Raw genomic sequence first — 15,373 nt, forward strand, 5'->3', positions numbered from 1 at the left:
TTAGGGATGCATTTGGATGAGGTGGCTTGCAGTCCTTCTGTTTATAGTCAGATTACTGCTAGCCCTTTCTGAGTGGGAGTGCTTTTAAGAATACTTGCATTGTCTGCTCTACTGACCCTCATGTGTGAGGAGAGAGTTGAATGTGTCTTTGGTACCCACCACTGGAACAAGGCGTTTCTGGCCTTCTTTGTTGGCACAATGTGCAAAATGCAATAATTTATTATTTATTTTGGAAAGGATGCTCTAGCATTCCTTGGACCACTGGACAGCTAAAATTTTTACTGATGTGGTGAGTTCCTGAATCTTTATCAGGCTTATAGATATTCATAGATTATTATCTCCTACTCTTTAAGAGTTGCATGTGGCTTACACCTAGGCCTTCAATGTACTAGCCACTACTTTGTTTATCCAATTGAACTAGCATAAAGTCATCCATGTATTGGACCAGTATACCATTCTGTCCAAAGATGTCCAGCCAGTCCAGTTTTCTTTTTTGGACCATATTGTGACAGAGGATGGGAGAGTTAACATATCCCTCAGTGAAGAGGGGAAATATACAGTGCTGGGCATTTCTGATCCTCTTTTCTGATGGCAAATGGAAGACAATGCCTTCGCCAGATCAGTGACTGCATTCCATGTATCCAAGGCCAGGTTAATCTGCTTTAGCAAAGATACCACATCTGGCACAGCAGCTGCATTTGGATTTGAGCTTGCTTGGGTAGCAGTCATCCACTGCCATTCTTCAGGATCCGTCTTGTTTTTGAAGGGGTCAGATTGGTGAATTGAAGTAAGATGGGGTTCACCGACCCTGTAGACTTTAGGTTTTTAAGGGTAGCGCTAATTTCTGCCATTTCCCCAGGAAGCTACATTGCTTTTGAGTAACTATTTTGAACTGGGTACGTGTGGGGGTACCTTTTCAGAGGCCTCCACTTGACTTTACCCACAATCCAAGCAATCAATGTAGGTTATGTATATCCAGTTACACATTTGGGGACTGCGAGCACGACTATCGGATTTGTCTATGGATCCAGTGGGCCCACTGTGAGCCAGACCTAGGCCAGCTCACCTCCATTTATTAGCTGGGTCCCATATGCCCTCACTCTAACAGGAGGGTCGTGGTGGTGTTTTATGTCTCCAGTTATCAATGTCAAGTGTTCAACAGATCTCAAAATGTCTGGATAGTCCCCTTTCTTCAGGGTATCTATGGCAAATGGCCATGTATCTCTTTGGAGAAGGACTGGAGGAATTTATTTTCTATAATGTTACAGGTCCTTCCTTCCAAGGACCCAACCACTCTTTTAATTAATAGATTCCAGGGCCACAGACTGGGTCATATCTGTAAGCTGGGGAAGAGATCATGACTTTTCACTGAGGTGACAGCCCTCCGTTTCCTGATCATTCATCCTTGATTTCTTTTTATTTCAGATTGAGTCATATCATTGCTGGCTGCCCATTAATTTTGTCCTAGGGATGTTAACCCTCAATAGAGAAGAGTGGGATGCTTCTGCAGTTTCAGAGGGTTCAGAACAATCTGGGAACTCAAGATTTTTGAAGGCATTAGCCCAGATGTCCCCAGCCCATGTGGCACTTGAACTAGATGACCTCCAAGGTGCATTTTGTCCCTGAGACATCTTTTGAGAGTGACTTTTTAGGTCTATTTCTAACCTTCCCTTGAGAGGCAGCAAGGCACAGGCTCTGGAGGCACTGCCAAAAGGTTTGAATTGTGACCCTGTCACTTACTAGCTGTGGGACTTCAAGGAAGTGACTTAGTATCTCTGAGCCTCAGTTTCTTCATCTGTAAAATGATAATAATACAATACTACTCCCCTGACAATGAAATGACTTGATGTGTGTAAAGCATTTTATAACAATGCCTGGCACATATGGACACTATGTATATGTATTTGTTATCTTGGCTCATTTCTGCAACACACTCACACTCGTTTTCACATATGAGCTGTAGTTTCTGCTGCCTCTGTGTTCCCACTGCAGGCTATGTTTACTTCCACTACAACACTCAGCATATTCAATAGGAAGATTGGTGCCTGTGTTTTCTGCTTGACTTTGAGCTCCTCCAGGGCCCGGGAGTGTGTTTCGTTGCCTCTCAGTTCCTGACACAGTGCAGCTGTTTGGTAAATATTCTTTTGAATAAATACGTGAACTTGCAATCCAGGGACTGGTCTGTCTTGGGCTGAGTCCTGAAGGGGTTTTAGAACCCAGTTTTTCCCTAACCAGCTTCAGCTGGCTTCTCTGTCAGGTGTGCATACCTGGATCCCTTGGTCTGAGATATATTAGGCCTCGTATATTAGGAGAGTTGCAGCTGTTTTTTCATCTATTTTTCTGGGTGCTGGATCTTGCTTGTTTGGGCGGAGCATCACTTGTACCTACCTCTTCTCTGGTGTTCTCTCCCGTTATTAGTTAGCTCCTGAAAACCAGCACGGCAGACCTTCCTACCTCTGCTCTGACCTCCAGGTTCTTAAGCTTTTGTTTTGCTCCCGAGGCAGATAACACCAAATTCTTCATTTCTGTTGTGGCTTCCCAGATCTCCTATTTTGGCAGCTCAAGAAGTCCCGAGACCCCTGCCTAACTTCCACACTCGACCAGCCTGACTGTGTCACATCTGTGAGTCCCCAGGGCTTCCTGGTGTCAGGAGCTGCTGGACTTCCCTCTTTCTCAGGCTACCTCCTGGTTCAGATATAACCAATTTTCTCCATTGGCAGTCTCTGGTCTGCCCACACTCTAACACAGTCTTTGCCTAGAAAAGAAATATATATGGAGTTTTTGGGTTACCTACATTTTTGATCATTATCTAGGTACTTTTTTTGTGGGTGGTATGCCCTTGCTGTACATAGACCCTTGCCTAGCTTCTGGCCATTGGAAGCTGAAACACTCTTGACACTTCCTCCATCCAAGCCTGGGTATTTGATTACTGCCACCTGATCTCCTGGAGCAGGATGGTATAGGCTTGTCTATTCCACATCCATCACAGCACTCTTTCCTCCAGTGTCTGGATGAGGTTGCAGATCATTCTCAACCTGACTACTCCCAGAAGCTGCAACTACTGAGAGCCGGCACTGAGTGGAACCCTGTTTGCTATCCCTGCACTAAATCACGCCCTTGCCCACACAGATCCACTTTACTGGTCTCTCCTCTGCCTCTCTGGACTTGACCCATCTCCTGCCTATTTGACAACTGTAACCTGCCTACAATTCTTTTTAGCTCTTGGCCTTTACCAGACAGCCCCAGACACTGCTGGACTTCAGCTACCAGGTGTTTACAGAATCTGGCTCCGTTATGCCTATTACAGGTCAGATATGACTCCAGGGCCCACATTCCTTCTTCGTTACCATTACCGTACTGCTCCTAGAAGCAGCTTCTCTACATGGCTGTTTAAAATAAGCCAGAGAAGTCAGAGATCTTTTCTGAAATGTCCTAGTTTTTTTTTTTTTTTTTTTTTCTCTGTGCCATTTATAGGCTTATCTTAGGGACAGAGCTGGACAAGATTTGTTATAAGTGTTTTTCTGGGATCACTCAGAATTGGGCCTCCCAACTAGGCTCTGCTGTGCAGTCCCTGTGCCCCTCACAAAGAAAACCCTCACTCCATCCCTCTGTCTCTGAGGATAGATGGTGCTGATGTGGGCCACTGACATAATTTAGCCCTAATGCTAGATGGTGGAGCTTATGGTGTAAACCGCAAAACATTTAAATACCCTGACTTCCACAGAATGGGTTGTCCAGTCTCCCCTGTTCTCTTTGGGCCACTTGTCACCTGGTGCCATCTCCTGCCCTGGAAAGGCCAAGCAGGATTGGTCAGAGGCCTGGGGCAGGATGCCAACTCCCAGGGCCAAGGCTGTAGAGATAAATGCTCTCTTTGCTTGGCCGTTCTTTCATGAGGTTGGTCTTCCCTCAGCCCTTCCCACCATCGCAGGGCTGAGATCAGTGTGTTGCTGGAGAAGAGGCCCAGGAGGCCGGCCAGTCTGCCTTCAGCATCTGCTGCTTGGGCTGCCTAATGTCAAGCATTTCAAGGAGTCAGCCTCCATGGTGGGTTTCACAGAGAACCATATGCTAATTGAAGAGGTCACAGACTTGCTGCCTGGGGGCCTACAGCCCACATGATACTTTAAAAAAATAAAAATTATAAAATGACAGCAAGAGTGAGGGCAAATAAAAATACAGTAAAACTTAGCTGTCTATGTTTAAAAATTGGGGATTTCATGTGAAATTCTAGATGTCTGCTTCCTTCTGAGAAGGACGCTCTGTCAAAATTGGGCCCCTATTCTTCTGGCAGACACTGGCAGAAGTCATATAGGTGGGGCTGTGGGCTGAATTGTGTCCCCCAAAATTCACGTGTCAAAGTCCTAACCCCTAGTACTTCAGAGTGTGACCATTTTTGGACATAGGGTCTTTAAAGAGATAATTAAATTAAAATGAGGGCATGAGGGTTGGGCCCTAATCCAATATGACTGGTGTCCTTGTAAAAAGAGGCAATTAGCACACACAGACATAGGGTAGACCATGTAGGTATGCTAGAAGATAGCCATCTATATGGCCAGGGGAGAGGTCCCAGAAGAAACCAGCTGGGTTCACACCTTGCTCTTGAACTGCCTTGAAGATGGCCTCAACAACTGTGAGAAAATAAATTTCTGTTGCGTAAGCCCCCAGGCCGTGGTACTTTGTTATAGCAGTCCTGGTAGACTCCTGTAGCTGGCATACTCTTCAGTTTGCTATGGTTCCCTCTGCTCTTCTTCCTGGCCCACTTCACCACTTCTGTGGCCTGCTTGACTCCTGGGGACATATTGTTTGTGACCCATGACTCATAGGATCAAAGAGAGTACCTTTTCCTGGTTGGGGGGAGAGGCCTTTAGCCCCTTTCCTCACAATCTTACAGTGGCAGGTTGAAGGGTTGGAGGCTCTGAATCTTGGCCAAACGTTGATAGATTTCATCTTGAATACACCTTCTGGGGGATTCCTTCACAGTCAGCGTGACTTCTGGAGGGAGCGCAGTCAAGACATATCCAAGTTGCCTTCCTGGATGGGGATTCTGGGACCTATGACCTGGTCTAAAATTTGGGACACTGAGCTAGTATGGGGAGCTGTGTAGGTGGCTGGTTGTGGAGTCAGAGAAAATCCAGAAGACGGCACCATGGCAGAGTCTGAAATGAGGGCTACCCAGAGACTAAACATGGAGCATTGATCTGAAGAGGCAGGGAAGAGTGCTTGGAAACTAGGTATGAGGCACCAGGACAGAGAAGGGAGATACAGGACAGAACAGATTTGTTCAGAGTGAGGATGGAGACCAGCTGGCCTGAGATGCTGGAGAAAGCATCAGATCTTCTGTAGAGTACCTACAGCTTTGTCCATGGGATGGATGGGAGCTGTTAAAGGGATCAGAAAAAAGTGATATTGCCTTGCATTCTATAAAAGCCCCCTCTATGCTCCTCAGTATGACTTATATAGGTTCTAGGTCTATATTTGGGATGCATAAACCAAATTAGAGGGAATATAGTTCACAATAAAAGAGACATCCCCACTTCACCCAGCACTCTAAGACCTCATCAATTCACACGTACAGGAATAACAGAGACCCAGCCCCCACCCCACCAGATAGCTTTTTCCTAGAATACAATATTGTTATTCTGACACCTTCTATGTGAGAGGATAGGGTATTGTTTCTTCCTTCCAAGGTTTCTCTGGGGGGTTAGTTTCTGTTTGTGCTAGTGAGGGAGAAGCAGGGCTTTGGAGTAACAAGCTGAATAAAGGCCAGCCTTACTTAGTCCAAGGTGAAGCAGACCATGCCAGTGATTTTCCTCATTGCCTATTTTACAGATTTATCCATGCTCATGAAGCAATGTGGGCACCATGCCTTTCATTATTTTAACTGTTCACTGGGTATGGAAAGAAGAAATCATTTTTGTCTTCATTTCAGTGTAACTTTATGCACAGAGAATTATGGCCCTTCTTAGTCTCTTTCCTTACAAACCAAACGCAGGCCATCTTAGCTGCATTTTCTCACAAGGCTTATTTTTCAAAATTTTAATCATTCTCATTTTCTCTGAAACTTCGTTGATGGATCTGCATTGATTTTGAATTTGGAACTTGAAGAAGAATACCTAGTATCCCCGCCAGGCTTGTGCTTAGCGAAGGCCAATCAAGAGTAATAAACACACGCCTATTTGACCTTAGAGTAAAATTACTGCAAGCCCAGGCCAAAACACCGTGGTCTGTAGTTACAGTGAGGCCCTCTGTGGACTTCCAAACAATTTATTACTCCTCATGCTCAGCCAGACCCACAATCTCATTTCTCAGCTTATTGTGTATTTGTTCATATGGGAGCCACTTTGTTTTTCTTGATTGTATCTCATTTTATTGACTGGAGCCCAGTCTCTAATTTTGATAATGTACATATTTGGATATCCTCCCTCACACAATAGGCCGCTGCTTTCACTGTCCTGATACTTCATCATAAATACTTCAGTTTGACAAAAATCACATATTTCAAGTGCATATTAAGTTGGCTAAAGAGAATCTTTCATTAATTTATTATATTTCCAGGAATTATCGAGATTGCATTATGCCAAGGATATGGAGAATGCAACAGAGAATGAGACACAGACTGCCCCAGTCTCAGGAGGCAGTTTTCTCCTCCCACTGGCTGCGAATGGTTATAGGAATTGAATCTATGTAATCTCCTCTTTTGGGAACATAATTCAGATTCAGAGTAAACACTTTAAAAAGATTTATTCAGGCTGGGCGCGGTGGCTCAAGCCTGTAATCCCAGCACTTTGGAAGGCCGAGACGGGCGGATCACGAGGTCAGGAGATCGAGACCATCCTGGCTAACACGGTGAAACCCCATCTCTACTAAAAAATACAAAAAAACTAGCCGGTCGAGGTGGCGGCGCCTGTAGTCCCAGCTACCCGGGAGGCTGAGGCAGGAGAATGGCGTAAACCCGGGAGGTGGAGCTTGCAGTGAGCTGAGATCTGGCCACTGCACTCCAGCCTGGGCGACAGAGCAAGACTCCGTCTCAAAAAAAAAAAAAAAAAAAAAAGGTTTATTCAGTTGGAAGCATAGTGGCCTGATTCCAATAACTAACCCATCCTCCACCCTGTCCTTTACACACACCACCACCATGTTTGTCTCTACCCTAATGCATAGGAGTTTTTAATATGTAACTGGGACCAGGAAAAGAAGATGAGAAGGATGGAGGAGAAAATGTAACACCCACGCCACTAAGACACAAGGAGCAGGTGTGTCCTGTGCTTGGGGATACAGGAAGCACGTCAGAGGCTGATGGAACCATTCACAAAATGAATGCCCCAGGGTGAGTGAGAGCCACATCAGGAACCCCACATTGTTCTGGAGCTCTGAAGACTGGACAGGTTGGGACCACGAGGAGATAACACCCTTGACATGGGGCTTTGAGTTCTCACAATAAGTGTAGCCATTTGGAGTATGTGGGAGAGACTTATGATTGCTAACTTTGCTCTCTTGATGACTCCTAATAAATGTAGGAAATGGGAATGTGGCAATTGGCTTGGAGGCTTAATGGGTAGTATTTGAGATCAAAAGTTGCAGATTCTTGGCTATAGTGGGCAATGGGCAGTGCAGGTAGAGAGGAATGGGGGTAGAAAAAAGAGAAACAATATTATCTTGAGTCTATATTATCAGCACTGCGTTGGGTACTTGATATATTTTATCTTACCTTATCCACACTTCGACTCTGTGAAATAGATATCATCCCTATTTTCAGATAAGTAAAGTGAGACTAATACAGGTTAAGTAATTTGACCAAACCAAGATTTGACTATAAATCAGCTTGGCTCAAAGACTATATTTTTCCATGATCTCATTGAATCATTTATTATGAATGGGATTCTTCTTTATATTCTTTATATTCTTCTATTGTCATGTCATATGACCTAATCATGTAAACTTGGTCTACTTTCGAGGGAAGCCTCATTCTCATAATTTTAGGATGATAAATGACTCATTATCCTGCTCCCCTTATAGAAAAAATTCAAGGGAATAATGAGAGAGTACGTAATATTTTAGTGCACTTCTGTCCTATAATAGAAAAGCTGTCTCAAATCTGGTCTGGAGCAGAACCTTTTCAGTGTGATAAAAATCCGTTACCTTCTTTTGGAAAAAAATTTATATTTTTGCAACTTTCTGCTGAATTTTGATGGGATGAAGATTTGGTCTAGGAAATTAGTTACTCACCCATCCAGTTGACTGTTAGCTGATTGTCAGAAAAGAGTTCAGGAACTTTTGACCAGATATTCTTTTCATTTTATACCTAATAATGATTCTTTTTATTATTTTCTTTTCCTATACCTTATCTCTGACATGGCCTACTGTGGGTCATTTTCCCACGCATGAATGATTGTAATAACATTTTTATACTTGCTGACAACTAAACTGTCTGAATTTTTTTCTTCAATACTTACAAATAATAAATGTTAATAGTTAATATTTATTGAACTCCTATAATATGTTAGACAAGGTGTTAAGCATATTAGACACATTATTTTATTTTATCTTCCTAACCATCTGATAAAGTAAACACTCACATATGAGAAAATTGAGACCTAGAGAAATGAAGTAATTTGCCCAGACCTCACTATAGATAAGTGTTAAAGCTGGGCTATGAATCCAGACATTCTAACTTCAGTTGTGTGCTTCCAACTACTGTACCATACTTCTTTCCCACAATGTTTCAAGTCTACTCTCCTTTATTTTATTTTTAACTTTAGAAAGTTTCTTTTTCTTTTTAGAGATGAGGTCTTACTATGTTGCCCAGGCTGGACTTGAGCTCCTGGGCTCAAGCGATCAGCCTCCTGAGTAGCAGGGACTATAGGCATGCACCACTGTGCCCAGCTTTTGCTTTATTTTTAAACATTTAATTACTGCTGCCTTCACAAAACTCTGAATATTGGTGTACTTGTATCTCTCGTGGGTTTGTGCTTGCCTTTCAATTAGAGAGAAAAGAGGCAAAGATGTTACATCTTGCTTCCATTTCCTCCTCTGGTTGAAATAGGTCATGATCACTCCATGTCCTCTGGTCTGACCCTTCAGTCCTTGCCCGTGAATTGAAAGGACATATTCAACATCCAGGTTTGTCAGACATGAAGCTCTAGGACAGATCAGAGGAAAGCAAAATCACATTTGGAAAATCCTGCCAGCTGCCTCTGTGTTTAATAAGATATTGTGAATGGGAGTAACAATGATTATTCTCAATTCAAAGGTGCACAAGAGCTGGTCCAAGATGGCTGAATAGGAGCAGCTCCAGGCTACAGCTCCCAGTGTGAGCAACACAGAAGACAGGTGATTTCTGCATTTCCAACTGAGGTACTGGGTTCATCTCACTGGGGCATGACAGACAGTGGGTACAGGACAGTGGATGCAGCCCACCAAACGAGAGCCAAAGCAGGGACAGGCATTGCCTCACCCAGGAAGTGCAAGGGGTAAGGGAATTCCCTTTCCTAGCCAAGGGAAACCATGACACACAGCACCTGGAAAATTGGGTCACTCCCACCCTAATACTGCACTTTTCCAAGGGTCTTAGCAAACGGCACACCAGGAGATTATATCCCGCACCTGGCTCAGAGGGTCTCATGCCCATGGGGCCTCCCTCATTGCTAGCACAGCAGTCTGAGATCTAACTGTAAGGTGGCAGCGAGGCTAGGGGAGGGGCACCCGCCATTGCTGAGGCTTGAGTAGGTAAACAAAGCCACCGGGAAGCTCGAACTGAGTGGAGCCCACCATAGCTCAAGGAGGTCTGCCTGACTCTGTAGACTCCACTTCTGGGGACAGGGCATAGCCAAACAAAAGGCAGCATAAACCTCTGCAGATTTAAATGTCCCTGTCTGACAGCTTTAAAGAGAGTAGTGGTTTTCCCAGCACGGAGTTGGAGATCTGAGAAAGGACAGACTGCCTCCTCAAGTGGGTCCCTGACTCCCAAGTAGTCTAACTGGGAGGTACCCACCAGTAGGGGCAAACTGACACCTCACACCTCACACAGCTGGGTACCCCTCTGAGAGAAGCTTCCAGAGGAACGATCAGGCAGCAACATTTGCTGTTCAGCAATATCCACTCTTCTGCAGCCTCCACTGCTGATACCCAGGCAAACAGGGTCTGGAGTGGACCTCCAGCAAACTCCAACAGACCTGCAGCTGAGGGTCTTGACTGTTAGAAGGAAAACTAACAAACAGAAAGGACATCCACACCAAAACTCCATCTGTATGTCACCATCATCAAAGACCAAAGGTAGATAAAACCACAAAGATGGGGAAAAAAACAGAGCAGAAAAGCTGGAAATTCTAAAAGTCAGAGTGCCTCTCCCCCTCCAAAGGATAGCAGCTCCTAACCAACAATGGAAAAAAGCTGGACAGAGAATGACTTTGACAAGTTGAGAGAAGAAGGCTTCAGATGATCAAACATCTCTGAACTAAAGGAAGAAGTTCGAACCCATTGCAAAGAAGCTAAAAACCTTGCAAAAAGATTAGACAAATGGCTAACTAGAATAAACAGTGTAGAGAAGTCCTTAAATTACCTGATGGAGCTAAAAACCATGGCATGAGAACTATGAGACGAATCACAAGCTTCAGTAACCGACTCGATCAACTGGAAGAAACAGTATCAGTGATTGAAGATCAAATTAATGAAATGAAGCAAGAAGAGAAGTTTAGAGAAAAAAGACTAAAAAGAAATGAACAAAGCCTCCAAGAAATATGGGACTATGTGAAAAGACCAAATCTATGTCTGATTGGTGTACCTGAAAGTGACCAGGAGAATGGAACCAAGTTGGAAAACACTCTGCAAGATGTTATTCAGGAGAACTTCCCCAACCTAGCAAGGCAGGCCAACATTCAAATTCAGAAAATACAGAGAACACCACAAAGATACTCCTCGAGAAGAGCAGCTCCAAGACACATAGCTGTCAGATTCACCAAAGTTGAAATGAAGGAAAAAATGTTAAGGGCAGCCAGAGAGAAAGGTCCGGTTCTCCTCAAAGGGAAGCCCGTCAGACTAGCAGCGGATCTCTTGGCAGAAACTCTACAAGCCAGAAGAGAGTGGGGGCCAATATTCAACATTCTTAAAATAATTTTCAACCCAGAATTTCATATCCAGCCAAACTAAGTTTCATAAGTGAAGGAGAAATAAAATCCTTTACAGATAAGCAAATGCTAAGAGATTTTGTCACCACCAGACCTGCCCTACAAGAGCTCCTGAAGGAAGCACTAAACATGGAAAGGAACATCTTGTACCAGCCACTGCAAAAACATGCCAAAATGTAAACACCATCAATGCCAGGAAGAAACTGCATCAACTAATGAGCAAAATAACCAGCTAACATCATAACGACAGGATCAAATTCACACATAACAACATTAACCTTAAATAGAAATGGGCTAAATGCCCCAATTAAAAGACACAGACTGGCAAATTGGATAAAGAGTCAAGACCCATCAGTGTGCTGCATTCAGGAGACCCATCTCACATGCAGAGACACACACAGGCTCAAAATAAAGGGATGGAGGAAAATCTACCAAGCAAATGGAAAACAAAAAAAGGCAGGAGTTGCAATCCTAGTCTGTGATAAAATAGACTTTAAACCAACAAAGATCAAAAGAGACAAAGAAGGCCACTACATAATGGTAAAGGTATCAATTAAACAAAAAGAGCTAACTATCCTAAATATATATGCACCCAATACAGGAGCAGCCAGATTCATAAAGCAAGTCCTTAGAGACTTACAAAGAGACTTAGACTCCCACATAATAATAATGGGAGACTTTAACACCCCACTGTCAACATTAGACAGATCGAGACAGAAAATTAACAAGGATATCCAGGAATTGAACTCAGCTCTGCACTAAGTGGACCTAATAGACATTTACAGAACTCTCCACCCCAAATCAACAGATTATACATTCTTCTCAGCACCACATCACACTTCTTCCAAAATTGACCACATAGTTGGAAGTAAAGCACTCCTCAGCAAATGTAAAAGAACAGAAATTATAACAAACTGTCTCTCAGACCACAGTGCAATCAAACTAGAACTCAGGATTAAGAAACTCACTCAAAATCGCTCAACTACATGGAAACTGAACAACCTGCTCCTGAATGACTACTGGGTACATAACAAAATGAAGGCAGAAATAAAGATGTTTTTGAAACCAATGAGAACAAAGATACAACATACCAGAATCTCTGGGACACATTTAAAGCAGTGTGTAGAGGGAAATTTATAGCACTAAATGCCCACAAGAGAAAGCAGGAAAGATCTAAAATTGACACCCTAACATCACAATTAAAAGAACTAGAGAAGCAAGAGCAAACACATTCAACAGCTAGCAGAAGCGAAGAAATAACTAAGATCAGAGCAGAACTGAAGGAGATAGAGACAGAAAAAAACCTTCAAAAAAATCAATGAATCCAGGAGCTGGCTTTTGAAAAGATCATCAAAATTGATAGACTGCTAGCAGACTAATAAAGAAGAAAAGAGAGAAGAATTAAATAGACACAATAAAAAATGATAAAGGGGATATCACCACTGACCCCACAGAAATACAAACTACCATCAGATAATACTATAAATACCTCTACACAATAAACTAGAAAACCTAGAAGAAGTGGATAAATTCCTGGACACATACACTCTCCCAAGACTAAACCAGGAAGAAGTTGAATCCCTGAATAGACCAATAACGGGCTGTGAAATTGAGGCAATGATTAATAGCCTACCAACCAAAAAATGATCAGGACCAGACGGATTCACAGCCAAATTCTACCAGAGGTACAAGAAGGAGCTTGTACCATTCCTTCTGAAACTATTCCAATCAATAGAAAAAGAGGGAATCCTCACTAACTCATTTTATGAGGCCAACATCATCCTGATACTAAAGCCTGGCAGAGACACAACAAAAAAAAAAGAGACAATTTTAGACCAATATCCCTGATGAACATTGATGCAAAAATCCTCAATAAAATACTGGCAAACTGAATCCAGCAGCATATCAAAAAGCTTATCCACCATGATCAAGTGGGCTTCATCCCTGGGATGCAAGTCTGGTTCATCATATGCAAATCAATAAATGTAATCCAGTGTATAAACAGAACCAAAGACAAAAACCACATGATTATCTCAATGATGCAGAAAAGGCCTTTGACAAAATTCAACAGCCCTTCACGCTAAAAGCTCTTAATAAATTCGGTATTGATGGAACGTATCTCAAAATAATAAGAGCTATTTATGACAAACCCACAGCCAATATCATACTGAATGGGCAAAAACTGGAAGCATTCCCTTTGAAAACTGGCACAAGACAGGGATACCCTCTCTCACCACTCCTATTCAACATACTGTTGGAAGTGCTGGCCAGGGCAACCAGGCAGGAGAAAGAAATAAAGTGAATTCAGTTAGGAAAAGAGGAAGTCAAATTGTCCCTGTTTGCAGATGACATGATTGTATACTTAGAAAACCCCATCGTCTCAGCCCAAAATCTCCTTAAGCTGATAAGCAACTTCAGCAGAGTCTCAGGATACAAAATCAATGTGCAAAAATCACAAGCATTCTTATACACCAATAACAGACAAACAGAGAGCCAAATCATGAGTGAAATCCCATTCACAATTGCTCAAAGAGAATAAAATACCTAGGAATCCAACTTACAAGGGATGTGAAGGAACTCTTCAAGGAGAAATACAAACCACTGCTCATTGAAATAAAAGAGGACACAAACAAATGGAAGAACATTCCATGCTCATGGATAGGTAGAATCAATATTGTGAAAATGTCCATACTGCCCAAGGTTATTTATAGATTCAATGCCATCCCCATCAAGCTACCAATGACTTTCTTCACAGAATTGGAAAAAACTACTTTAAAGTTCATATGGAACCAAAAAAGAGCCCACATTGCCAAGATAATCCTAAGCCAAAAGAACAAAGCTGGAGGCATCATGCTACCTGACTTCAAACCATACTACAAGGCTGCAGTAACCAAAACAGAGTGCTACTGGTACCAATGGAACAGAACAGAGCCTTCAGAAATAATACCACACATCTACAACCATCTGATCTTTGACAAACCTGACAAAAACAAGAAATGAGGAAAGGATTCCCTACTTAATAAATGGTGCTGGGAAAACTGGCTAACCCTGTGTAGAAAGCTGAAACTGGATCCCTTCCTTATACTTTATACAAAAATTAATTCAAGATGGATTAGAGACTTAAATGTTAGACCTAAAATCATAAAAACCCTAGAAGAAAACCTAGGCAACACCATTCAGAACATAGGCATGGGCAAGAACTTCATGTCTAGAACAGCAAAAGCAATGGCAATGAAAGCCAAAATTGACAAATGGGATCTAATTAAACTAAAGAGCTTCTGCACAGCAAAAGAAACTACCATCAGAGTGAACAGGCAACCTACAGAATGGGAGAAAATTTTTGCAATCTACTCATCTGACAAAGGGCTAATACCCAGAACCTACAAAGAACTCAAACAAATTTACAAGAAAAAAACAACCCCGTCAAAAAGTGGGTGAAGGACATGAATAGACACTTCTCAAAGGAAGACATTTATGCAGCCAACAGACACATGAAAAAATGCTCATCATCACTTGCCGTCAGAGAAATGCAGATCAAAACCACAATGAGATACCATCTCACACCAGTTAAAATGGCGATCATTAAAAAGTCAGGAAACAACAGGTGCTGGAGAGGATGGGGAGAAATAGGATCACTTTTACATGGTTGGTGGGACTGTAAACTAGTTCAACCATTGTGGAAGATGGTGTGGCGATTCCTCAAGGATCTAGAACTAGAAATACCATTTGACCCAGCCATCTTATTACTGGGTATATACCCAAAGGATTATAAGTCACGCTGCTATAAAGACACATGCACACGTATATTTATTGCGGCACTATTCACAATAGCAAAGACTTGGAATCAACCCAAATGTCCATCAGTGACAGACTGGATTAAGAAAATGTGGCACATATACAGCATGGAATACTATGCAGCCATAAAAAAGGATGAGTTCGTGTCCTTTGTAGGGACATGGATGCAGCTGGAAACCATCATTCTCAGCAAACTATCGCAAGAACAGAAAACCAAATACCGCATGTTCTCACTCATAGGTGGGAATTGAACAATGAGATCACTTGGACACAGGAAGGGGAACATCACACACATTGTCCTATTGTGGGGAGGGGGGAGGGGGGAGGAGGGAGGGATAGCATTAGGAGATATACCTAATGTAAATAACGAGTTAATGGGTGCAGTGCACCAACATGGCACGTGTATACATATGTAACAAACCTGCACGTTGTGCACAAGTACCCTAGAACTTAAAGTATAA

Source organism: Rhinopithecus roxellana, chromosome 4 (genome assembly GCF_007565055.1).
Source record: "Rhinopithecus roxellana isolate Shanxi Qingling chromosome 4, ASM756505v1, whole genome shotgun sequence".
Classification (NCBI taxonomy): domain Eukaryota; kingdom Metazoa; phylum Chordata; class Mammalia; order Primates; family Cercopithecidae; genus Rhinopithecus; species Rhinopithecus roxellana.